Genomic DNA, 26,923 nt, shown 5'->3' with positions numbered 1-26,923 from the left:
GGGACAATGAATTCACGGTGTTCTTATTTCAATTTCCAGGAGTGTACATGCAGTTATACTCGTAAATATACAGAGGGTGACGGCAGAATCTTCACGCAGGTGGTGCTGTTATGTATACGGAAATGGCAACGCTAGAAAAATGTACCGAAGTTGAGGGAGCCCTGCAGACAGTTGACGCTTGATGGAGGGGTTGTCAGTTGATCCTCAACGTACGAAAAAGTATCGTATTGCGTGTAAGCAAGCTGAAAGCCCCATTATTGTTTCATTACATATTCCCGCAATATGACGCGAACCTGTCACATTAATCAGATATTTGTGAATGGGCGTGCAAAGCGATTTAAAGTAGAACGACCGCATAAACCAAACTTTGGAGAAGTCAAGATTAATTCGCAAGATTCACTGGAAAAATCCTTAATAAGTATAGTCCAACGACAAAAGAGGTAGCTTACAAAACCATCGATCGATAGGCGATTACTGCGCCGCAGGAACAGTTACCAGGAAGGATGGACAGAGGAAATGGAGAATGTCCGAAGAATAGCAGCGCGTTTCGTCGTCGGTAAGCTCAGTTATCTTGTAAGCCTCACCGAAATGCTCATCTGACGGCAGTGGCAACCGCTGTAAGAGGTCAGTTTTCATCGAGGTGTGGTTTACTCTCAAATATCTCTAAGTATGCGTTCCTAGACGAGATAACGAATATACTGCTTCACCTTAGACGCATCTCGAGAGAAGACTATGTAGCAAAATCAGAAAGATTCAAGCTCATACAGAGACTTACCAAGAGCCATTCTCCCTGTGCAGCGTTCGCGACTGCGACAGATAAGGGACAGTGATATGCCAAGTACTTTCCGGCAACATACACATAGTAAGGTGGCTCACTGGACGTAGGTGTAGAGCTATTACGGAAACTGTCTTCAATTATACCTTACTCTGGTAGCACATGTAACGTGTAAAGATTGCTAAGTTGTAATAAAGCCACCAAGTAAAATGAATTACGTGCTACGGCTGCTGAATTGGCATCCATGCACCTAAATTTTATCCCTGACGGTGAGACATGTTGAGGCGTAGCGCCATATACCGATCCTGCCTTGGAGGCGGTTACGTCGGAGATGTGTCTCACAGCTGGATAGTGACAGATGCTGACGCGAGGCTGGACTCGCACATAGTTTACGTATCAATCGATAGAAGACAATATTGGATAGGGGGACTGTGATTTTAGTTTCGATTGTGCCCACTAGAATGCACTACAGTAATAGAATGTTTTTCATAAACTGTTCTAGTATTTTCATAAAGTGTTATTATGTCTTTTTGTGTACGTAAAATGTTATAAATGTGTTTTAGCAGTATGAATGATGCGTGAGTGCTGTTTAAGGTTAATATGAAGATAATTGTTTAACAAGTTGTATAGTAGGATTTAGTCTGGGAACATTTCAAAGAAGTATGGATATGAACAAAGGGGATTTTTGTAGAATAGATTTGTAAAGTAAGTTTATGGTAAAGGGAAAGTTAATTGAGGTATAAATAACAATAGTAAATAACTTTATGCATAATCAAAACTTCAGCATATTAGATAGTTACGTCAGTAAAAAGTGCAGTCGTGAGGTTTACTATTTTGCGATTGGTTATGGATGAAAAGCGCGGACTGACGCGGGAGAGTGCTGTTTTGCTATTGGCTTTTGAGTAAACTGACCAATGGTAAAGCAATATTCTTCGCGCGCCTTTCTCTGCTGGTAGAGAAGGCTTAGAGTATTCTAGGGAAAGAGTGGAAGCCTAGCCATGAAACAGATCGGACGCGTGTAGTAGTAGTTCCGATGGAAACGATAAGTTGCCGGATCTAGCAGTGTTTCATGCATTAAAAGTGTGGCAAAGTGACGGCATAATTATTCCGATAGGCGTGTAGAAATTTCGGAATTTTTAAGTGAATTTTGTGACAAGAAAAGACGTATATTCTGCGTGGCGTATTGAGCAGGTCTGTGGCTAAAAACTGTGACTGCATTAGGTACCGACAGACATAATATTTGGCGAGCATACTTAACCAAAAACAATCAGTATTTTTGTAGCTATTACGTTTTCGGGAAATGCAACACCGTAAACTTGCTAACGTGAGTGAAAGGGATAGTGAGTGACTGTGTTAAGACTAGCACGGGCTTGGCAGTGATACTTGTTCACCTAAGTTTCAGAATATATTAATTGAGGACAAAATTTCCAAACTTTAGTTTGTGTGAAAATATTCTCCCGAGACGTAGATTAGTGACTTAAATTGCAGCTTGGTTCACGTCGACGTACAGTAGGTTTCACTCGGCTTTCCTACTGATGATCTGCTGATACCATGTTCAAAGGTAGGTGCAGGTCCGTCGTAAAGGGACGGAAAGAAACGCGCCGCCGCATTGTCAGCGAAATCTCGAAATTAAAAACCGAGCAGAGTTTATCAATGAAGTCTACCGTGGTACATTACTGCCTCATAAATGTCACACATCGTAAAAGTCTAAAACTTTCAGCTGTAATTTCACGTGAGTGTAAAATTACAAATATAACTATGAACAGATGAAATACACTCGTTACCTTCACTCCCCTTCATCAACGTAATATAAGCTAGCAACTTTGCAAATTTAATTACTTAATCGTTATCTGGAGGAAGCCTCAGCTACCAGGTGTTGGGTAGAAGATGAATGTAATTTTATGATCGTTGTAGTCCAGGAAAATTACATCCCATATTTGGAACTTTTAGTTCGGGACAGTGTTGTACTCTGGAGAGCTTTTCAGACTGTCGCATCCAGCCAAATCTGTAACAGAACTTTAATACCTGTATATTTTCCTATACCATTTTTAAATGAAGGCATTTTCTATTTACACAGAGGTGACAAAAGCCATGGTATATCGATATACACATAAACAGACGGTGGTAGTATCGCGGCTACAAGATCTAGAAAGGCAGTGCATTGGCGAATTGTTGTTTGTACTCAGGTGATTCACGTGAAAATGTTTTCGACGTGGTTGTTGCCGCACGACGAGAATTAACACACTTTGAATGCAGAACGATAGTTGGAGCTGAATGCTTGAGGCATACCATTTCGGAAATCGACAGGGAAATCACTATTTCGAGGTCCTCAGTGTCAAGAGAGTGCCGGGAATCCAAAATTCCACCCGTTACCTCTCACTATGGTCAACGCAGTAGTCGACGGCCTGCATTTAACAACCGAGAATAGCGGCGTGTTCGTAGAGTTGTCAGTGCTAACAGAAAAGTAAACAGCGTAAAACAGCCGCTGAAATCATTGTGAGATGTACGACGAACGTATCTTCCAGGACAGTGCGGTGAAATTTGGCGTTAACGGACTATGGCAGCAGACGACAAACCCGACTGCCTTTGCAAAAAGCACTATATCGTCTGAAGCACTGCTCCCGCGCTCGTAACCATATCGACTGGACACCAGATGATTGGAAAACCGTGGCCTTGTCAGATGTGTCCCGACTTCAGTTGGTAAGAGCTGATGGTAATATTGGAGTGTAGTGCAGACCCCACGAAGACGTGAATCCAAGTTGCCAACAATGCACTTTACAAGTTGGTGGTGGCTTCATAATGGTGTGAGATGTGCTTACATTAAATGGACCGAGTCCTCTGGCCCAACTGAACCGATCACTGACTGAATCGCAAGGTTCGGCAACTTGCAAACCATTTGCATCCACTCATGGACGTCATTTTCCCAAACAACGATAGAATTTTTATGGATCAAATGCGTCATGACATGGGGCCCCAGCCGTTCGCGATTGATTTGAAGAACATTCTCAACTCTTCGAGCGAAGGATTCGACTACCCAGATCGGCCGATATGAATCCCATCGAAAACTTACGGGACATATTCGAGAGGTCAGTTCGTGCATAACATCCTGCACCGGGAATAATTTCCCATATATGGTCGGCTATAGAGGCAGCGTGGGTCAATATTTCTGAAAGGGACTTTGAATGATTTGTTGAGTCCATGCCGGGCAAACGGAGGTATTCCATACCTATTGTTATCTCAGAGTATCTGCGTCAGACTTCTTTAAAATAAGAAAATAACCCTGGAAAATATAGTTTTCCGGCCGGCCGCTGTGACCGAGCGGTTCTAGGCGCTTCACTCCAGAAGCGCACACCCGCTACGGTCGCAGGTTCGAATCCTGCCTCGGGCGTGGAAGTGTGTGATGTCCTTAGGTTCGTTAGGTTTAAGTAGTTCTACGTTCTAGGGGACTGATGACCTCAGATGTTAAGTCCCATAGTGCTCAGAGCCATTTGAACCATTTAGTTTTCCAAATGTAAAATCACGTTCCAAGGTACAACATGGTAACGAACCTAGGAAAAAATTTTCTACTGAAATTTAACACTGTTTCTGTCGAGAAGATCTTGTTATCGCTGCATTTAGTAGTATATCCGATACATTATTACTCTACTACACTTAAATAATCGCAAGCGAACTGAAATTAAGCACAGACGTTATGAAGAACCAGTTGCAAGTTATTTGCATTTTTAAACAGAAGTTTTTGCAAATGAACACAGATTTTCATTTTCACGACAGGTAAAATTGCTAAGATATTAATGAATTCCAATTTATTAACAAATATGCCATGTCCCATGGGAAATGTCTTTTTTTTATGTCTCAAGTTAGAAGACAGTTCACGACTGGCGTATTGAAAAGTTATTTAACTAGTTTCAAAAATTCATGGAATTTCGCTCGACATAAAGTTCTGTAACTGAACAATTATCAAATCAATTCCATATAGTTTAAACCTTAAGACGTCTAAGGAGGGCGTGGTTGGGGGATTTCGTTGAACCAACAACTGTTTATGTTCCTATGTCTCATCCTAAGTAAACGCCATACAACATTATCCCTCTCAATTTTTATTTATCGAATATTGTATGAAATTTCAGTGTCAGTGAATTCCTCCTTTGAAAGAAAAAAAAAACTGAACTTTTAATATGAGTTAAATATGAATTCATGACCTCCTGTTGGAGACGTCACGGTTTGTAGTAATGGATGGAAAGTCATCTGGTGAAACAGAAGTGATTCCCGGCGTTCCTCAAGGCAGTGTTACAGGTCCTCTGTTGTTCCTTATCTGTATAAACGATTTAGGAGATAATTTGAGGAGCCGTCTTAAGTTGTTTGGAAACGTTGTTACCTGAAGCCACCGTCTAGTAAAGTCATCAGAAGACGATAAAAAAATGCAAAGGGATATCTATATGGTGCGAAAATTGTCAGTTGATCCTAACAAGGGAACCTCCCCATCGCACCCCCCTCAGATTTAGTTATAAGTTGGCACAGGGATAGACCTTGAAAACTGAACACAGATCAATCGAGAAAACAGGAAGAAGTTGTGTGGAACTATGAAAAAAATAAGCAAAATATACAAACTGAGTAGTCCATGCGCAACGTAGGCAACATCAAGGAGAGCGTTGGCTTACGGGCGTCGTGGTCCCGTGGTTAGCGTGAGCAACTGTGGAACGAGAGGTCCTTGGTTCAAATCTTCTCTCGGGTGAAAATTTTAATTTTTTATTTTCAGATAATTATCAAAGTTCAGGCACTCACACATAATCAACTTCGCTCTCCAAAATTCCAGGACATGTTCAGATTTGCTTGGACATATACAGAATTTGACGGTCTACGCACGGAAACATTTGAAAACGTAAAAAACATGTTTTGACAGAGCACAGGGAAAACTGTGCGACTCTGAAACTGTTGCATTCATTTGATGCAGTTTATGTGACAAACTCTTATGTTTTCATCACTTTTTTGGAGTGATTATCACATCCACAAGAAAACCTAAATCGGGCAAGGTAGAAGAATCTTTTTACCCATTCGCCATGTGTGCAAGTTAGGTGGGTCGACAACATATTCCTGTCATGTGACGCACATGCCGTCACCAGTGTCGTAAAGAATATATCAGACGTGTTTTCCTGTGGAGGAATCGGTTGACCTATGACCTTGCGATCAAATGTTTTCGGTTCCTATTGGAGAGGAACGTCCTTTCGTCTACTAATCGCACGGTTTTGCGGTGCGGTCGCAAAACACAGACAATAAACTTATTACAGTGAACAGAGACGTCAATGAATGAACGGACAGATCGTAACTTTGCGAAAATAAAGAAAGTAGAATTTTCGCTCGAGGGAGGACTCGAACCAAGGACCTTTCGTTCCACAGTTGCTCACTCTAACCACGAGACCATGGCGCTCATCAGCTAATATTCTCCTTTATGTTGCCTATGTTGCACATGAACTACTCAGTTCGTATATTTTGCTTATTTTTTCATAGTTCCACACAACTTCTTCCTGTTTTCTCGATTGATCTGTGTTCAGTTTTTCAAGGCCTATCCACTGTGTCAATTTATAACTAAATCTGAGGGGGGTGCGATGGGGAGGTTCCCTTGTAAGTAATGAAAAGTGAGAGATCATCCACATGAATGCTGAAAGGAATCCGTTAAATTTCGGTTACACAATAAATCAATCAAATCTAAAGGCCGTAAATAGAATTAAATACCTAGGAATTACAATTATGAACAACTGAAAATTTATTGGCACAACACTTAGAAGACAACAGATCTACCAAAACGACTGCCTACACCTCGCTTGTCCGTCCCCTTTTAAAGAACTGCTGCGGGGTCTGGAAGCCTTACCAGACAGGATTAACGGAGTACATGGAGAAAGTTCAAAGAAGAGCACCACGTTGTTTATTATCGAGAAATACGGGGGAAAGCGTCACCGACATGACACAGGATTTAGGGTGGACATAATTAAAACGAAGGCGTTTCTCGCTGTGGCTGGATCTTCTTCAACCACTAGTAGCTTTTTCCTCCGAATGCGAAAATATGTTGTTGACGTCGACCTACATTGGGAGAAACGATCATCGTAATAAAATAAGGGAAATCTGAGATCACACGGATGGACATGGATGTTCGTTTCTCCCGCGAGCTGTTCGAGAGTGGAATAATAGAGAATTATTGTGAAGGTAGTTGGATGAGCCCTCGGCTATCCTCTTAAGTGTGATTTGCAGAGTATCCAAGTAGGTGTAGATGTTTCCATTCTACCTAAAATTTTTCTGCCTAAGATTTTCCGGCTCTCTATAATAATGCAAGTGTATGTTTCATGTTGATTGGCATTCTTGAAATTCTCAGCAGTCAGTTTATTTTCAGAGGAAGTGATCGTAGATGACCTTCAGCTATTGTTGGTGTTCTATACTGTTCACACAGAGACTCGGAAACGTCTAAATTAATAGGTGAACGATCTTTAAAAAAAATCAGAATGAAATTTTAGAAGAAGATTCTAGCTCAGGGAGTGAAAGTGAAGGTGATGAAAATGTTATTGAATATGATTCAGATCGGGAAACTGATGTGGAGGCTATATTCGATGAAGGTAACCTAGCTTCAAGTAGTAACCATCAGGATGTGACTGTGGCCAAGTCTGGAGGGAGGTACGCAATCATGTAGGTATGCAGATATAGTAAGGAAGCACGCACGAGTAACTCCAGCCGGTACTTGACATCCTTCTGGAAAAGCCTACATGTTACTTTTCTCACCTGACTTCTTGGATGTTATAGTAAAACATTCAAATGAAGAGGTAGTTAGGCTAAATGTTACTTCTACTTAATGAGAAAGAATTCTTTGCCTTTTGAGGAATTATGATACTTACGGATGTAAATAAGGACAATTCTGTCAGTGGACACTGTCTTTGGCCAAACCTAGTGGGTCGGTGTACGAATGTATTACGCCAAAAGAACGTTTCAATGTACTTATTAGAATCGTTATGTTTGATGGCAAGACTGCTCGGAAGGAAAGAAAAGAAATAGACTAGTTCACATCAATGTGTGATGTTTTCAACAAAGTGAACGATAGGTTTCCACTACTGTACGAACCAGGAGTGCTCCTCAGCATTGATGAAATAATCAGCTGGTTCTGAGGACGCTGCCCCTTCGACGTATTTATGATGGAGAAACCGGGCAGTCATGGTATCTTTACACGCATGATGTAAGACGCAACAGACAGATACGTCGTCAATATGGAACCCTATTCAGGTGGAGTACAGAGTTTGTCCAAGGAAGAAGTTTAGCAGGTGTCGTTAAACGTCTAACAATGCCTGTGAAAAATGCTGGACGAAATCTTACTGCAGACCGGTACTTCACATTGGTGGATTTGGCGGAAGAGTAGGACTATATATTTACAACAGTAGGAACTCTCCAATCATATAAGAAGTATACTGCAGACATAACGAAGGACACATGAAATCAAGCGGTATATTCTTCAGTGCTCTTTTTTACAGACCAAGCAACAGGTAAGTCACTAGTTACTATGGTATCCTACATAACGAAACAAAACCGAGTGAAACCTTGCTAATGTTATGAACAATGCCTGAATATGAATGCACTATGCACTGCAGGAGGAGAGAAGATTAAAACCCATATAAATACATAATCCTACCGAAAGTGGAATCCATACAATTGATAAAATGGCTCGTATGTGCTCATACAATAGGGCAACAAAGAGACGGCCTCTATCAATATTTTATTCTCTCGTTGATATCTCTGCTACCAGTGCAACCACCATATTCTTCCAGCAGCATCCAAGGTGGAATGTGAAGAAGTACAAAAAGTAGAATCTGTTTCTTCAGCAAGCTCGGCTGTAACTGGTGAAACCGAAGATAGAAGAAAGGAGTAATAATGTAAGATTGTTATCTAACCAAATTGTTCAGCCAGAGGAAAGTATTCTATAAAAGAAAATCAAGAAAGTGACAACACATGCAGATCAGCCTCCTACACGGAAAGGTCGGTGCCATGTTTCTGTAAATGAAGCTGAAACAAAGAAGCAGAAATACATCAATCAAAATAAACAGAAACAATATTGTGCACAGTGACTTTGCCACGCAATTCAGAAAGAACTGTGAAATGTGTCTCCCGGCTTGAGGTTCAAAACTCAGAGGAATTTGTGTAACATATCAACACATTTGAAATTTGCATAGTAATATACAATATTTTATTGTCTCTACCTAATATTTATAACTATTGACATCATTTATAAGTTACTGCCTCAGTTAAAATACACAAACCTTTTCGAAAGCTGTAATTTTTTACCAGTTGTTTGTTTTAATACTAGTATCGTTACCAGTCCACCCTTCACCCTTCGGCATCCATGTTACAAAAAAAAGCTTACGGTTAATATATTACATAGTACTTAAATGTGTAAAACTCGAAATATTTACAAATGCTGCACAAAACAGAATCTCATATCCACCAAAAATTATACAAAATGATGGACACTGGTATGGCGGCCTCTAATGCGCATTCCTGATGTGATTCTAAAATTAGTTACTAGACCGAGGTAACCAATAAGAAACATCATGTATTCCGGAGTATACTATTCTCTAGGTACAATACGCTCTCCTAAAATGTAACACGAACTTAAATTCGGTGACATGATATGCAACAAGACGTAAGTGAATTAGCAATAAAAATAAGGGTAGAGAGATCGGTACTTCCCACATTTAAGACATCAACAGGAAACACGCACACACACCAACAAATTAAGAAGTATGTACTAGTTTCCTAACACAGCCCGAAGTTAACCATGGCCGCACGGTCCAGACCAAAGGAAAAGTGCCGTACATTAATTTAATGATATCGTGATCTATGTGAAAGCAATCAGCGAAGTTCTCTCGTAACGTTTTAAGTCATGAGTTTCGAAACATTACTGGTATTCAAACTCGAATAGCTGGACCTAGAACCGCGTGGTTCAATGCACAAAGGACACTACCTCTAACGTAATTAAATCAGTATCTGTACGAATTCAATATTCAGAACACTACCGCAACACTTTAAATGATTAAATAGCACTCAGAAATCAGTATAAGTAGAGGAGACGTACCAGCTCGTCACGTCGGACCAATGCCTACCTGTGCAAACCAGCTGCACCTGGTCCGTCATCGAACGCCGCCAAACAAAAGGTGTCGTTTGAACGTTGCCGATGTAGCTTGCTCCTCTAGCGGTTCCCACATAGCGTGACTTTCCAGTTACCTTGTTACTGCCAACTTTGGTTGCAAACGCTTCTACCGATCCGCAAATTTCTCTGGTCAAAGACTTGTTTGCGCAACCAGAGAATCAAAGACACCCTGAACAGTTTCATTTAAAAGCTGGTGGGACTTCTATAAGTCGCTAAGGGAAGAATTCAACTTTTTTTAACAGACGTTACAAAAGGGAATGGAGTGTATGTTTTCAATTCTTTAATCGTTAAACATTTTTTGAACTCAATGGCTCTCCATCATCTTTTAGAATTTGGGGGAGGCTAATGCAAAACGGAAGAACTGATTTAGTCTACAGAACAGCAAATCAATTTTTTAACAAACGTAAAACAACACCCTTAGGCACAACAGAAAATAAAGAGGGGAAATGCTGTTTGGTGACGATACAGTGAAAAGATGGAGAGAATAGATAGAGGAGTTGTATGCTGGAACACTTCTTTCGGAGTAAGTAATAGGAAGAGAAGAGCAAGTAGACGAAGATGACAAGGGAGATGACATTGTGCAAGAGGAATTTGACAGAGCTCTAAAATAACTACGGGGCTACAAAGCAACGGCTATTGATGACATCCCTGCAGAAATAACGAAGAATGCTGGTGACAGCATGAAAATGATGCTGCTTAAACTTATTAGGTCCATCTATAACACAGGAGAGTTACTGACAGACTTCCAGAAATGTATCATTCTTCCTATACCAAAGAAGGCAGCAGCTACAAAATGCGAACAGTACCGAAATATAAGCCTAATATAACATGCATCAAAAATGCTCATAAAAACAGTTCTGAATAGAACTGAAGAGAAGGTGGAGGATATGCTGACTGAAGATCAGTTTGGTTTCAGAAGGGGATTGGGAACAAGAGAGGCACATCCAAACAAGAAGAGACAAACTTGTAGGGCACATCCTACGACACAACAACAGCATTGTAACAATAGCAGAAGGAGTTATAGAGGGAAGGAATCGGCGGGGGCGACCAAGGATATCATACATACAACAGATCATGAATGACGTTGGATGTAACGCATACGTGGAAATGGAGAGGTAGGCAGACAGAAGAGAGGGATGGCGCTCTGCTTCAAACCAACCTCAGGGTTGAACACTAAAAGAAGAAGAATGTGGCTAATGTGCACGACACGTCTCAAAATCATCATATATGACATTCTTATTCATTTTTACCCCTTATTTATCCTATACATTAGGAGTTTAGTAGTTCTGCGTTTCTCAACGTTAAAAAACAAAAAACATTTGTTTTAAAGACCGATATTTACATTTTGTTACTCCGCCGGATAATTTAGTATTGCATAAAATATCTAGGTGGCAGGCTAATTAACAGATATTCAATATCACACACCAGGCATATGCAGTTCTGGATAAATAGTATATTTTTAGTTTTATTTGGTAGGACGAGACTTTACGTAGCTGAATAATATGTTGGAGTGTCTATGTGAATGAGTTTCATTAAAGATCGTGAACACGTTTCCCCATAATGTGTGTGTGTGTGTGTGTGTGTGTGTGTGTGTGTTTGTGTGTGTGTTTATGTGTGTGTGTGCGTGTGTATGTGTGCGCGCGTGCGTGCATGTGTGTCGTTGAGTAGAATTTTTAAAAATTGCTCTAATTAACTTTGGCTGCAATGGTCGGTGTACATATTGAAGCAAGCAGAGCATAAACAATATGGGGAACAGGTTTGTATTTTCTACTGCACTGGAAAATTACAGGAACAAATTTGCGTAGTTCCGGAGGGACATTTATTTTCAATTACAGCAACGCTTCTAATTCAAAACGTCACTACACAGCTCCCTATCGTTCACTGACGCTCAGAATAGTTACAGTTGCTGTCAGGTCACGACAAACTGAATAGTGGTCAGGATGCCACAGAATCTGTTAAGAGTAATGGCACTTGGAGAAACTGTTGACTGCTTTACATTGATTTGTGCTGTATCTTTTTCTAATTTATCATGAATGATATCATGGCTGTTTGATGACCGAGGCATCTCCACCTGGAGATACAATTTAGAATCCTGAAGCATGTCGAAATTCTTTTCTTCAAAATTTCATTGCCAACGGATACAGATACTCAGCTCTTATCCTGGATGATCTGTCGCAACGTAAGTACGCTGCGATTAGAAGAAGAAGAGCTCCGCTGATGTTGAGGTCATTAAGGGCTGCAACTTCAATCAGTTACGAACCGATGAGATGTGTAATGTGAAATGAACTTGTTCGATAAAGCTCCCAAGCGTGAAGTCATAAAGCGAAACTACGAAAATGTTTATCAAAGTGCGTGGATCTCCGTAACTACATAGAGTATAACAGAAAGTGCTTAGTACAACACTCTATATCTCCATTCTACTCCCCGCTCATAAAATAAGTTAAGTGTTGCTGGTACGGTAGCATACGCTTCCCAATTTCGCTTCTGTTCTCGATGATGTCGTTCTGAGAGATGCATGAAAAGAGAATAATTTTCCAGTCACTTTTGCATACTACTGTTTTAAAGTTAAAAAGCTTAGTGCAAAAATAAAAAGTCGACACGTTATCCCCGTGTACTCCATAACACCTGGTTACTGACTAAAACATCAGCTTAAAAATATAGCTTCACGCTAACAGGTTCCCATTGCGGCTTCGTGTACAATCTGGACACTCGATTAGCATTCATGAGCTGCTCTTTCGAGGTTACTGAATGAAATTCTGATGTATTTGCACAGCATTATCCAAGAATTCTGTCTGCAAATCTACTTCAGTCATTTAACCTTTCTGACTGGTTTTATATGAATGAAAGTTTCTCGGTTTTTAAGCCGCGACATTTAGATTAATACACTAGAACTTTTGATGGTTATCTCCCAGTCATCGTTAGGAGCAAAAAGCACTGACCACCGGGGCTGGAACGGGTTTGCACCTGTACTGGCGCGACTGCACGGCTATTTTGATTACAAAATTATCACTATACTACAGACTAAATGACTGTAGCATTATGATACAGACTAAGTGCCAACGTGTAAGTGTCTAGGGAGGATACTACAAAGTGTTGTGAAATGGGCTGGACCTCCAAAAATAGTGTCCTCGGAGTCTTTCTCAGTGTCTTGCGTAAATGAAATTTTCGTGTTTCAGGCCACGTCATTCTGAATAATACCCTCGAGCATACAATGGCTGTCTATGTCATCGTCGTCATCATCAAGAGTAAAAACCACCGACTGCCGGGATTGGCTCGGTTTTCCGCTTATACAGGCACGAGTGCAACGCTGGAACATTCCAGAGGGGCCGGATGTGATGCCTCCGCATATGGGCGAGTTGGGCAGCTCGTAGCAGCTCCAGTCCGCAAAGGGATTGATGACATCAGGTGGCACGTTGGACTGGCGCTCGTTTGAAACCATCACTCCCGCCTATCTAGCACCCTCAGGTATCCGTCTTTGCTTTCGCTCGATATTCAAAGCACCCGCCCACCCCACCCATCTAATTCTGTAGTCCTTGTCTTTGTTAATATTGTTGCAGGTGACTCTAATCTCAGCATCTCGCTTAAAACGGAATCCTAAAAAGATGACCCATGAACAAAGACTGTGTCGGATGGTTTGACCCATACAGAACTGTCACATTTGAAGGGCACGCCATAAACAATGGGAACATGAACTATGTCGCCTGTAACAGGGCACAACGGTGGACTCAGTCCATGTCTCTGTAGCACACATGGCAACCTCCTTCTTGCTGCCCCGCAATATGGTGGGAAAGCTGCCAGCCGGGCCCATTCTGTTAGCTCGCAAGACATCGTTCGTCGGTGGCAATCAAAAGTGTCTGCAGTGTCTCATTCTTTGCTATAACCATTCTCTTTGAACATGTTTTTCAAATGCTGCAATTCAGCCTCTACAAGGTCACGTAAGAAGTAATCTTTTCTTCTGTGTACTAACGTGTTCAGCGGTCTTTTATGTGTAGAGTGTGGTGAAAAATGTTGTGTCTAGACAAGACAGCCTAGACACAATGAGAGGAAGCCGAAAGGCACGCGCTTAAACTCACGCAGGCTGGCGTGAGGTCTGAAACAGGATACGTAATGAATGCTATAAAGAAAAGTACGTAGCTTCTGGAATACTTAACTTTAATCCACCTTTGTAGAAATCGCTCTTGATGATACATTAATAGAATCTCAATATCCATTGAATACGGCGCCTTGCTAGGTCGTAGCCAATGACTTAGCTGAACGCTATGCTAACTATCGTCTCGGCAAATGAGAGCGTATTTGTCTGTGAACCATTGCTATGAACGTCGGCTGTACAACTGGGGCGAGTGCCAGTACGTCTCTCTAGACCTGCCGTGTGGTGGCGCTCTGTCTGCTATCACTGACAGTGGCGACACGCGGGTCCGACGTATACTACCGGACCGCGGCCGATTTAAAAGCTACCACCTAGCAAGTGTGGTGTCTGGCGGTGACACCACATTCCTCCCCCGCAAATCGGCGAACGGTTGTGTTATAAGGCTTCCGCCCGCCGTGGGGAGGACCCCATGTTGACGTATGCGACGAGGTGGGGAGCCTAACAACAGGCGAGGCTGTGCCACCCGCACCCTGCCATTTGGTCCGAGGGGAGCTAGGAAACGCCTAAAAACCTAGTCCAGGGTGCACGCCAACATGCGGTGTATGCGCCCGTAAAGAGACAGGAGGGGCCGAAGGGTCGACCTCCATCGCGTCGGGGCAGCCGACGGGCGAAGACGACATCCGGTGCGGAGCGGGCAAGAGTTCCATGGCGGAGGACAGCTGGTCACGGGAAGCGATCGGCGGCGCGTGACCCAGGGAGGCGCTTGGCGGCTGCAGCGAAGCGTCCACTGCGGGCGGCGCCGGCGGGAGAACAGACGGCGGCGGCGGCGGCGCGTCGCCATGGGGCGAAATGGAAGGCAGCGTCGGTAACACCTGGGGATGAGGCGAGCCAGTAGATGGGTCCCCAGGGCGCTGACCGGACGGCAACGTCGCTGAAAGCAGACGGGGAGCGGCAGAACCCGTGCGACGACAGAGGCGCAACTGATTGAGATGCCGACGCACCTCACCAGAGGCCCCCAAAACCAGATACATAGCGCGGCCGAGGCAGCGAAAAATGCGCCCTGCGAGCCAACGCCGTGAACCACGATAGTTGCGATAATATACAACGTCGCCTGGAGCAAAAGAAGGTGGCTGCCGCTGCACAGGAACCTGATGCGGCGGATACAGCAAAGACATCAAGGTTCGATGAGGATGACCGTGGAGCAACTCAGCCGGCGAGCGACCATCTCGGGGCTGAGAGCGATACGAAGACAAAAAGAGCAATAATGTGTCCTCCCGAGAATGCGACTCTTGCAACTTCAACATCTGTGACTTGAAAGTCCGGACCAATCGTTCAGCGGCACCGTTTGAGGGAGGCGAAAACGGCGCGGACGTCAGATGTTGAATACCATTGGCCTTGCAGAATGACTGAAATTCTGCGGACATGAATTGTGGGGCATTGTCGGAAACAATAGTCTGTGGAAGACCTTCTATGCAAAAGATAGCAGATAACGCTTGGACGGTGGCAGATGACGTCGTGGATGACATCCGGACAACAAAAGGAAAATTACTGAAAGAATCGACCACAACCAACCATCGAGAATTCCAGAATGGACCAGCAAAATCTATGTGTAAGCGTTGCCAAGGGGAAGTGGCTTTCGGCCATGCAAAGAAATTCCGTGGTGGTGCGGATTGTTGTTCAGCACACGCCATGCAAGAAGAGCACATATTCGTAATCGCAGCATCGATTCCGAACCAAGTACAGTGCTGACGAGCAAGTTGTTTCGTTCGCACTATACCCCAATGTCCTTGGTGGAGAAGCCGTAGGACAGAGGACTGTAACGAACGTGGGACCACGACCCGGGACTGATCATTATCAGATCGCAACAGCAAAACACCACGTCGTACAAAAAGTCTCTCCTTGTGAGCAAAAAATCGGCGAACCAACGGATCCTCGATTCGTGATTGTGACAAGGGCCATTGCGTAGCAACAAAACGCAAAACGGTAGCAAGGACATGGTCAGCAGCTGTGGCTGCAGCTACACGACGAAAATCAATCGGAAACGATTCGACCACGTCATCGGTTTCCGAATCAATGAACATGCAAGCAAGTTCGGAAGAATCGAATGCTCTATCCTCAGCAACAGGCAAACGGGACAACGCATCAGAGTTTCCGTGCTTAGCAGTGGACCGATACAAGATATCGTAGCGGTACTGCGAGAGGAAAATAGACCAGCGAATGAATTTCTGCGCTGTACGTGGAGCGACAGGCTTGTTCGGATGAAAAAGTGACGTCAAAGGTTTGTGGTCTGTGATGATGGTAAAGTGACGACCATACAAGAAATCGTGAAACTTAGTAACACCAAATACGAGAGCCAAAGCTTCTTTCTCGATCTGTGAATAATTTCTTTGCGCAGACGAAAGCAATTTGGACGCAAAGGCAATAGGGCGATCATGCGATCCATGTTTGTGCGCAACCACAGCACCGATCCCGAAATCCGATGCATCCACCATCAACAAAAGGGGTTTCTGGGGATCGAATGGCATAGGGCAAGTATTAGAAAGCAACGCCGATTTCAACTGGCGAAAGACGCGTTCGCATTTCGTCGTCCAGACGAACGGAACACCTTTACGGTGTAAGCGATGAAGCGGAGCTGAAATGAAAGAGGCATGGGGAATATTTTTATGATAATAGTTGTTTTTTCCAGCACACTCCGTAGCTGCTGCAAATTCTGCGGCGGAGGCAAGTCCTGTATGGCACGGAGGTGCTCTGGACTGGGATGTATGCCTTGGGCATTGATTACATGTCCCAAATAGGGTAAGTCACGAGCAAAAAACACACATTTGTCCTTCCGCAGGCGAAGACCATTTTGTCGCAAGACCTGAAATAATGTTCGGGGGTTGGCTAAGTGTTCTTCTTCCGTCTTTCCGGAGATCACAATATCGTCCAGATAGTTTGCTGCAGTAGGGACCGAGGCACAAACAGTTTGCAGATATTGCTGAAACAATGCAGGGGCGGATGCACACCCGAATGGCAGTCTTTTGAATCGGTACAAACCAAGATGCGTGTTAACCACCAAGACGCGCTGGGATTCGTCGTCCACTGGTATTTGCAAGTATGCATCTGCTAGGTCCAATTTTCGAAAAATATTTACCCGGGCACAGTTTGTCAAAAAGATCTTCCGGGCGGGGTAAAGGAAAAGTTGCAATCACTAGTTGTGGATTCACCGTTGCCTTGAAGTCCAAACAAAGTCTCAATTTACCGGAAGGTTTTGGTAAAATTGCTAAGGGTGATGCCCAGAGAGAAGCCTGCACACGTTCAATGACACCTTGGGATTCCAAAGCATTTAACGTTCTTGCGACCTCATCACGCAATGCGTTGGGAACATTGCGCGCTCTGAAAAATTTCGGTTGCGCGTTTACTTTCAGTTCCAAATGTGCTTTATAGTTCGTAGCGCAACCAAGGCCCGGTGCAAAAATGTCCGCATATTCTTCACATAGACTAGAAACACTGGCTGAAGGCACAGTCTGGTTCACTGATAGGACCTGATTTACTATAGACAAGTTAAACAACTGAAATAAATCTAAACCAAACAAGTTCACTGCAGAAGAAGAACGGAGAACGTAAAATGACACAAGTTTAGTTTGTCCCTTGTATGTTGCAAGAAGGCTGCACTGTCCTAACACAGGGATATTCTGACCTGAATAACTATTTAACGTAACATTTACGGCACGCAACGGAGGTGTTCCCAGTTGTTTGTATGTGTCTTTATTGATCAATGAATCTGCAGCTCCGGTATGGAGCTGGAATGGGATCACGTTGCCATGAATGTCCAAGTCTACAAAAAGTTTATTGTCCTGCTGACGACAAGAGCGACTGTCTCGTGCAATTTGAACACACACTGGTACAAAATCACTTGCTAATTGATGTGATTTCCGGCGACGTCGACGCACACTTTTTGCGGGACGCATACAGTCACTTTTAGAGAGATTGGCACTGGGCGGAGTGGAATTAACTACATGAATTTCCATGGGCGAAGGTTCATGAGCCTGAGTATTCTTGGTTCGATTCCGATTCCGGCGCGAAGCAAAGGGCCTGGAATGGTTGTTAGTGTTCGATCTGAACTTTTTCTGGCAAACACTCTGAACATGTCCTTGTTTATTACAGAAGAAGCAAATGGCTTGGCGTGACAGGCAATTTTCACGCGAATGTCCAGTAGCACACCGAGGGCATGATTTCACTGCATTGGCGTGCTCACGCGGCACACATTGCTGCGCGAACGGGCGCGAGGGCTGTTTACCGTTCCGTGCAGCGCGCCCGGCGGGCCGGTTAATGTGACACACAGCTGGCGAAGTTTCAAATGATTCCTGAGCAAAGTCAAGTGTGTCTTGCCTATCCAATATGTCTATCACTTGTTGAAGGGAGGGATTGACTAGTTTCAAAATTTGCTCCCGTATACGAACATCAGAAACGTTCTGTGCAATTGCATCATGCACCATAGTATCTGAATAAGGGAGTCCACATTCACACTCAAAAGCACAATCCCTAGTAAGGCCTTGCAAAGTTGCAACCCACTCCCTATTAATTTAACCGGCTGTACGTTTTGTACGAAAGAACGTATACCGTTTTGCAACTACATTGACGGATTCCTTAAAATATGCATCCAATGCAGACAAAATTTCGTCGTAGGACAGACTTGCTACGTCGCCTCGGGGAAAAAATTTCACTATCACTCTGTACGTCTGCACCCCTACACACGCCAATAAGTGAGGCTGCCACTTGTTACCTTGAATTCTGTAGGCGGCGAGATGGAATCCAAATTGGCGTGACCACTCCGTCCAGCAATCCATTTCCGCGTCGAAATGACGAAAAGGTGGTGCAACTGCGTTTTGTGGCTGCGTGAGCGGTGAAGCGGTGGCTGCCGCATCGTTTTGCATTGCACGGTGACCCTGGACGAGCTGTCCAAGGGCATCCAATTACGCCTGCGTCTGCTGATTCTGCAAGCGATAAAATTCGGACAGTTCATCTGGAGATTGTGGCGAAGCCATGACACAAGTAAATTAGAGCAATACGACCGTTAAACCGTCGTCGCCAAATATGTTGTGTCTAGACAAGACAGCCTAGACACAATGAGAGGAAGCCGAAAGGTACGCGCTTAAACTCACGCAGGCTGGCGTGAGGTCTGAAACAGGATACGTAATGAATGCTATAAAGAAAAGTACGTAGCTTCTGGAATACTTAACTTTAATCCACCTTTGTAGAACATCGCGCTTGATGATACATTAATAGAATCTCAATATCAATTGAATACGGCGCCTTGCTAGGTCGTAGCCAATGACTTAGCTGAAGGCTATGCTAACTATCGTCTCGGCAAATGAGAGGGTATTTTTCAGTGAACCATTGCTATGAACGTCGGCTGTACAACTGGGGCGAGTGCCGGTACGTCTCTCTAGACCTGCCGTGTGGTGGCGCTCTGTCTGCTATCACTGACAGTGGCGACACGCGGGTCCGACCTATACTACCGGACCGCGGCCGATTTAAAGGCTACCACCTAGCAAGTGTGGTGTCTGGCGGTGACACCACAAAAACTATCGGTATTCAATGAGCGATCAGTGGGCTTTTGTTTCTTGTACGCTGAATGACCAAGCGGCCTCCATCTTTCCGCTGTACTAAAACATCCAAGAACGGTTGCTTGCCATCCATCTCCATCGCGACAATAAATGTAATGTTGGAATGGACACAGTTCTGTTATCGACGTACTGGTGACATGCATTTTCATCGTTACGCCATATCAGGACAGTGTCATCAAAGGACCGTAGGAAGCAAGGGCCTGCCTGTGTGGCCGAGTGGTTCTAGGCTTTACACACTGGAACCGAGCGACCGCTACGGTCGCAGGTTCGAATCCTGCTTCGGGCATGGATGTGTGTGATGTCATTAGGTTAGATAGGTATAATTAGTTCTAAGTTCTAGGGGACTGATGACCTCAGAAGTTAAGTCCCATAGTGCTCAGAGCCTTTTTTTTTTTTTTTTTTAGGAAGCAAGACTAACACAGCACCACAGAGTTCAGTCCTCGAAGTGCTCCATGAAGAAATTAGCGACTGCCGGAGACAGGGGTGATTTCAACGCTGTGCCGTCTGTCATCTCATAATGAACTTAAAAATGTGTCATCACATAAAAGGCGTCCATTCCAAATTAAATTTTGTACGTGATAGAGAAGAATGGCAAGCTACAGTTCTTGGATCTTTTAGTAGAACGAAAAGCAGGAGGCCAGCTTGTTCATTCATTGTACAGGAAACCAACGTTTACTGATCGATAGTTGAACGTCCAAAATTTTCACCATCCTGTACACGAGAAAGAGGTCCCGAACGCTTTAGTACAGAGAGCACACATTATTTTTCAGGACGTGCGCATCCAGTCTCAATTGCAGCATTTGAGACACGTGTTCAGAGATATTGGGTACAGCAAGGGAGACAGTGCAAACGTTTTCAGGTGCCTCAGACAAAGGACGCCTGGTGCGACGGCAGAAGAGACAAAGTCGACTGCTTTCCTAATACATTTTACAATGAGAAAGTGGAAAACCAGGTAACGGAATTCAGATATCATGCACAACCGTTTTTTATCCGTAGCAGGAACCCTACTTCACGGTCTTGGATATCGAAAGAAGGGAGTATTATTGCGCTATTAGTAAACAGCATGTAGTAATAATAGCCACATATTCCCCATGGTCCATGGACCTTGCCGTTGGTGGGGAGGCTTGCGTGTCTCAGCGATACAGATAGCCGTACCGTAGGTGCAACTACAACGGAGAGGTATCTGTTAAGAGGCCACACATGCGTGTGGTTACTGAAGAGGGGCAGCAGCCATTTCAGTAGTTGCAGGGGCAACAGTGTGGATGATTGACTGATTTGGCCTTGTAACATAGCCAAAACGGCCTTGCTGTGCTGGTACTCCGAACGGCTGAAAGCAAGGGGAAGCTACAGCTGTAATTTTTCCCGGGGGCATGCAGCTTTACTGTATGGTTAAATGATGATGGCGCCTCTTGGGTAAAATATTCCGAAGGTAAAATAGTACCCCATTCGAATCTTCGGGCGGGGCTATTCAGGAGAACGTTGTTATCAGGAGAAAGAAAACTGGCGTTCTACGGATCGGAGCGTGGAATGTCAGATCCCTTAATCGGGCAGGTAGGTTAGAAAATTTAAAAATGGAAATGGGTAGGTTAAAGTTAGATATAGTGGGAATTAGTGACGTTCGGTGGCAGGAGGAACAAGACTTCTGGTCAGGTGACTACAGGATTATAAACACAAAATCAAATAGGGGTAATGCAGGAGTAGGTTTAATAATGAATACGAAAATAGGAATGCGGGTTAGCTACCACAAAAAGCATAGTGAACGCATTATTGTGGCCAAGATAGATACGAAGCCCACGCGTACCACAGTAGTACAAGTTTATATGTCAACTAGCTCCGCAGATGACGAAGAGATTGGTGAAATGTATGATGAGATAAAAGAAATTATTCATTTAGTGAATGGAGACGAAAATTTAATTGCCATGGGTGACTCGAACTCGATAGTAGGAAAAGGAAGAGGAGGAAACGCAGTAGGTGAATACGGAATGGGATTAAGAAATGAAAGAGGAAGCCGCCTGGTAGAATTTTGCACAGAGCATAACTTAATCATAGCTAACACTTGGTTCAAGAATCAGAAAAGAAGGTTGTATACATGGAAGAATCATGGAGATACTAGAAGGTATCAGATGGATTATATAATGGTAAGCAGAGATTTAGGAACCAGGTTTTAAAACTGTAAGACATTTCCAGGAGCAGATGTGGACTCTGACCACAATCTGTTGGTTATGAACTGTAGATTAAAACTGAAGAAACTGCAAAAAGGTGGGAATTTGAGGAGATGGGACCTGGATAAACTGATAGAACCAGAGGTTGTAGAGAGATTCAGGGAGAGCATTAGGGAACGATTGACAAGAAAGGGGGAAGAAATACAGTAGAAGAAGAGTGGGTAGCTTTGAGAGATGAAATAGTGAAGGTAGCAGAGGATCAAGTAGGTAAAAAGACGAGGGCTAGTAGGAATCCTTGGGTAACAGAAGAGATATGGAATTGAATTGATGAAAGGAGAAAATATAGAAATGCAGTAAATGAAGCAGGGAAAAAGGCATACAAACATCTCAAAAATGAGATCGACAAGACGTGCAAAATGGTTAAGCAGGGATGGCTGGAGGAGAAACGTAAGGATGTAGAGGCGCATATCACTAGGGGTAAGATAGATACTGCCTACTGCAAAATTAAAGAGACCTTTGGAGAAACGAGAACCACTTGCGTAAACATCAAGAGCTCAGATGGAAACCCTGTTCTACCAAAGAAGGGAAAGCAGAAAGGTGGAAGGAGTATATAGAGGGTCTATACAAGGGCGATGATCTTGAGCACAATATTATAGAAATGGAACAGAATGTAGATGCCGATGAAATAGGAGATATGATACTGAGTGAAGAGTTTGAGAGAGCACTGAAAGAGCTAAGTCGAAACAAGGCCCCGAGAGTAGATAACATTCCATTATAATTACTGACAGCCTTGGGAGAGCCAGGCCTAACAAAACTCTACCATCTAGTGAGCAAGATGTATGAGGCAGGTGAGATACCCTCAGACCTCAAGAAGAATATAATAATTCCAATCCCGAGGAAAGCAGGTGTTGACAGATGTGAAAATTACCGAACTATCAGTTTAATAAGCCACGGCTACAAAATACTAACACGAATTCTTTACACACGAGTGGAAGAACTGGTAGAAGTCGAGCTCGAGTAAGATCAGTTTGGATTTCGTTGTAATGTTGAAAAACGTGAGGCAATACTGACCCTACGACTTATCTTAGAAAATAGATTAAGGAAAGGCAAACCTACGTTTCTAGCATTTCTAGACTTAGTGAAAGCTTTTGACAATGTTGACCGGAATACTCTCTTTCAAATTCTGAAGGTGGCAGGGGTAAAATACAGGGAGCGAAAGGTTATTTACAATTTGTACAGAAACCAGATGGCAGTTATAAGAGTCGAGGGACATGAAAGGGAAGCAGTGGATGGGAAGGGAGTGAGACAGGGTTGTACCCTATAACCGATGTTGTTGGCTCTGAGCACTATGGGACTTAACTTCTGAGGCCATCAGTCCCCTAGAACGTAGAACTACTTAAACCTAACTAACTTAACGACATCACACACATCCATGCCCGAGGCATGATTCGAACCTGCTACCGTGGCGATATCGCGGTTCCAGATTGTAGCGCCTAGAACTGCTCGGCTACCCCGGCCGGCCCCGATTTTATTGAATCTGTATATTGAGCAAGCAGTTAAGGAAGTAAAAGCAAATTTCGGAGTAGGTATTAAAATCCATGGAGAAGAAATAAAAACTTTTAGGTTCGCCGATGACATTGTAATTCTGATACAGGCAACAAAGGACCTGGAAGAGCAGCTGAACGGAATGGACAGTCTCTTGAAAGGAGGATATAAGATGAACATCAACAGAAGTAAAACGAGGATAATGGAATGCAGTCTAATTAAATCGGGTGATGCTGCGGGAATTAGATTAGGAAATGAGAGGCTTAATGTAGTAAATGAGTTTTGCTATTTGGGGACCAAAGTAACTGATGTGGTCGAAGTAGAGAGGATATAGAATGTAGACTGTCAATGCAAGGAAAGCGTTTCTGAAGAAGAGGAATTTGTTAACATCGAGTATAGATTTAAGTGTCAGGAAGTCGTTTCTGAAAGTATTTGTATGGCGTGTAGCCATGTATGGAAGTGAAACGTGGACGATAAGTAGTTTAGACAAGAAGAGAATAGAAGCTTTCGAAATGTGGTGCTACAGAAGAATGCTGAAGATTAGATTGCCAGATCACACAAATAATTAGGAGGGTATTGAATAGAATTGGAGAGCAGAGAAATTTGGGGCACAACTTGACTAGGAGAAGGGATCGGTTGGTGGGGCATATTCTGAGGCATCAAGGGATCCTCAAGTTAGTATTGGAGGGCAGCGTAGAGGGTAAAAGTTGTAGAAGGAGACCAAGAGATGAATACACTAAACAGATTCAGAAGGATGTAGGTTGCAGTACGTACTGGGAGATGAAGAAGGTTGCACAGGGTAGAGTAGCATGGAGAGCTGCATCAAACCAGTCTCAGGACTGAAGACCACAACAACAACAACAATAATAGGAATAAAATGTTACCTGGAAATGGAGGTAAACTGCTATGCAGTACTCAGTTCAGACCAGAATATAGAGGATGTCTTTCCTAAGAGTCGTCAGGCGCATTATCTCGGGTGATAGACAAAGTTTTGCAATGTAGTTTTTGAAACGTATAGCTGGATTAACACCAGTGCCACAAATAGGGGTTAGTATGAGAGTGGGGATTTGTGTGAGGTCTTCCCATCTTATTGTTCCGTCTTTGCTCTCGTACCTACTGTATATTATCCGTCTTTCCCAATAGTTTATCCCTATTTTTCTCAGATTGCCGAACATCTTGCATCATTTGACGTCATCAAAGGGTTCTACTGGAGACAAATCTTGGGACTGTGCCTTTGTTTTCCTTTACTCTTGATTCCACAATCAACCGCAACGTTAGAATTGCCTCTCTGGTGCCTTTACTTCTATTAAATCCAAACTAATCGTATGTAGCAGTCCTAAATTTTCTTTAACACTCTTCTCTACATTATTCTAGTCAGCAACTTGGGTGCATAAGCTATTAATTTCATTGTGTGATAGTTTTCGTACTTGTCGTCTTTACACTCTTGGGAATTGTGTGAGCGATGTTTTCCCGAAAGTCAGCTGTTACATCGCCAGACTAATATATTCTATACAACCAATTTTGTTGCCAGTTTCCCTATTGATTTTAAAAATTCTAATGGAACGTCATCCATCCCTTCTGTTTTATTCGATCATAAGTCTTGCAAAGCTCTTTAAAATTCTAATACTGCATACCCTATCTCTTCTAAATCAACCTGTTTTTTCTATCACTTCATCAGACAAGTCTTTCTTCTCATAGAGGCCCCCAATGTACCCTTTCCTCTCCATGTAACAGCGGAATTCTCAATGCAGTCCTAATGTTTCACCCTTGCTTTTAACTTCAGCAGAGGTTGTTCTCACTTTTCTGTATGCCAGTTCTATCCTTCCGATAATCCCTTTTTCTTTTCTTTTTTTCTTTCTTCACATATTTCATGCTGCCTTCTCGCGTTAGGTCCCCAGCACTTCCCGTTTGTTTCATTCCCAAGTGATTAGAATTTCTGTATTCCTGAGTTTCCCGAATACTTATGTACTTCCTTGTTTTGTCGGTCAAATGGAGTACATCTTTTGTTACCCGTGATTTGTTCGCAAATACCTTCTTTGTACCTAAATTTTGCTTTCCAACTTCCGTGGGATGTCCACTTCTCTTAAACTGAACTGCCTCCTGAGCTACTCCTTATTGCTGTATCCATAGCCTCAGAGAAGTTCAAGCGTATCTCTTCATTCCTTAGTACTTCCGTATATCACTTTTTCACGGATTTGTTGTTCCTCACTGGTTTCTTCAACTTCAGCCAACTCTTTATCACTACTAAATTGTGTTCTAAGTCTATATCTGCTACATGGTATGCTTTGAAACCCTACCTCATCCTCTTGTGATTAATCATCATTCACTATTACAGGCTGAAATGTACTGCAGAACTCAATTAGTCTTTCTCCACTCCCATTCCTACTACCAAGTGGATACTCTCCCATAAGCTTTCCTTCTACTCCTTGCCTTACCACTGCATTCCAATCCTCCATGACTATGATTTTCTTCTCCCTTTAAGTACTGAATTACCAGTTCAAAATCCTCAACAATGTTCTCTGTACCTTCAGTTTCTGCTCTCAACGTCTGCATGTATATCTGAACTATTTTTGTTGACGATGGTCTGCTGTCGGTTCTGATGAAAACGTTCACATTAACACACTCTTTGTTCTACCTTCTTCTTCATAAAGAATTCTACTTCCGTTATTCCATTTTACGCTGTTGTCGATAATACCCTATATTTAATTGACAAGAAACCTTGACTTCGGTCGATTTCTTTTCACTGACTTCCAGTGTACCTAGAATGGACCTTAGCATTTCCTTTTCGGATTATCTAGTTTCCTATCACTTTCAAAGTTCTGACATTCCACACTCCGAATAGTGGAACGTTAGTCTTTCGTTGGTTTTTCATTTTTTTTTTTTTTTTCTCATGGTCACCTCCCCATTGGCTGTCCCCTCCCGGAGATCGGAATGTGGGACTAGTCCGCAATCTTTTGGCATCGGACAAATAGTCACTACGTTTTTCAGTTATAGGCGACGTGTTCTGAGGATACATGTTGAGTGACTTTAATGCCTTGAAATTCTGTCCACTCCTTCTCCCTCTTCGACAAGGCCATTGGCTTTATGGCGCTGAATTATTATGCCGGAAGTCTTCTGCCGCCATTGCTGAGTGATGGTTCTAAAAATGGCTCTGAAGACTATGGGACTTAACTTCTGAGGTCATCAGTCCCCTAGAACTTAGAACTACTTAAACCAAACTACATAAGGACATCACACACGTCTATGCCCGAGGCAGGATTCGAACCTGCGACCGTAGCGGTCCCGCGGTTCCAGACTGCAGCGCCTAGAACTGCTCGGCCACTCCGGCCGGCCGCTGAGTGATGGGTTCGGTCCTGGTACCAAGGGCGTTTTGATTGCTAGACAAAGACACTACCCACAGACTACGGATGGAGAATCTAGTGAGACTACTGCAGGTTCTCAATGTGAAATAATTTAGGTGAATTTAAGAATCAAAATCGGGTCAACAATGGTAATCATATGCTTCTATGCATCATCTGCGTTAGGAGGAGCAGAGCGCTTCAGAAACAACTTGGACAGCAATAAGATTAC

Source organism: Schistocerca nitens, chromosome 7 (assembly GCF_023898315.1).
Source record: "Schistocerca nitens isolate TAMUIC-IGC-003100 chromosome 7, iqSchNite1.1, whole genome shotgun sequence".
In the NCBI taxonomy this organism is placed as follows: Eukaryota; Metazoa; Arthropoda; class Insecta; order Orthoptera; family Acrididae; genus Schistocerca; species Schistocerca nitens.
The sequence above is the reverse complement of the archived record's forward strand: the minus strand, read 5'-3'. Positions refer to the sequence as shown.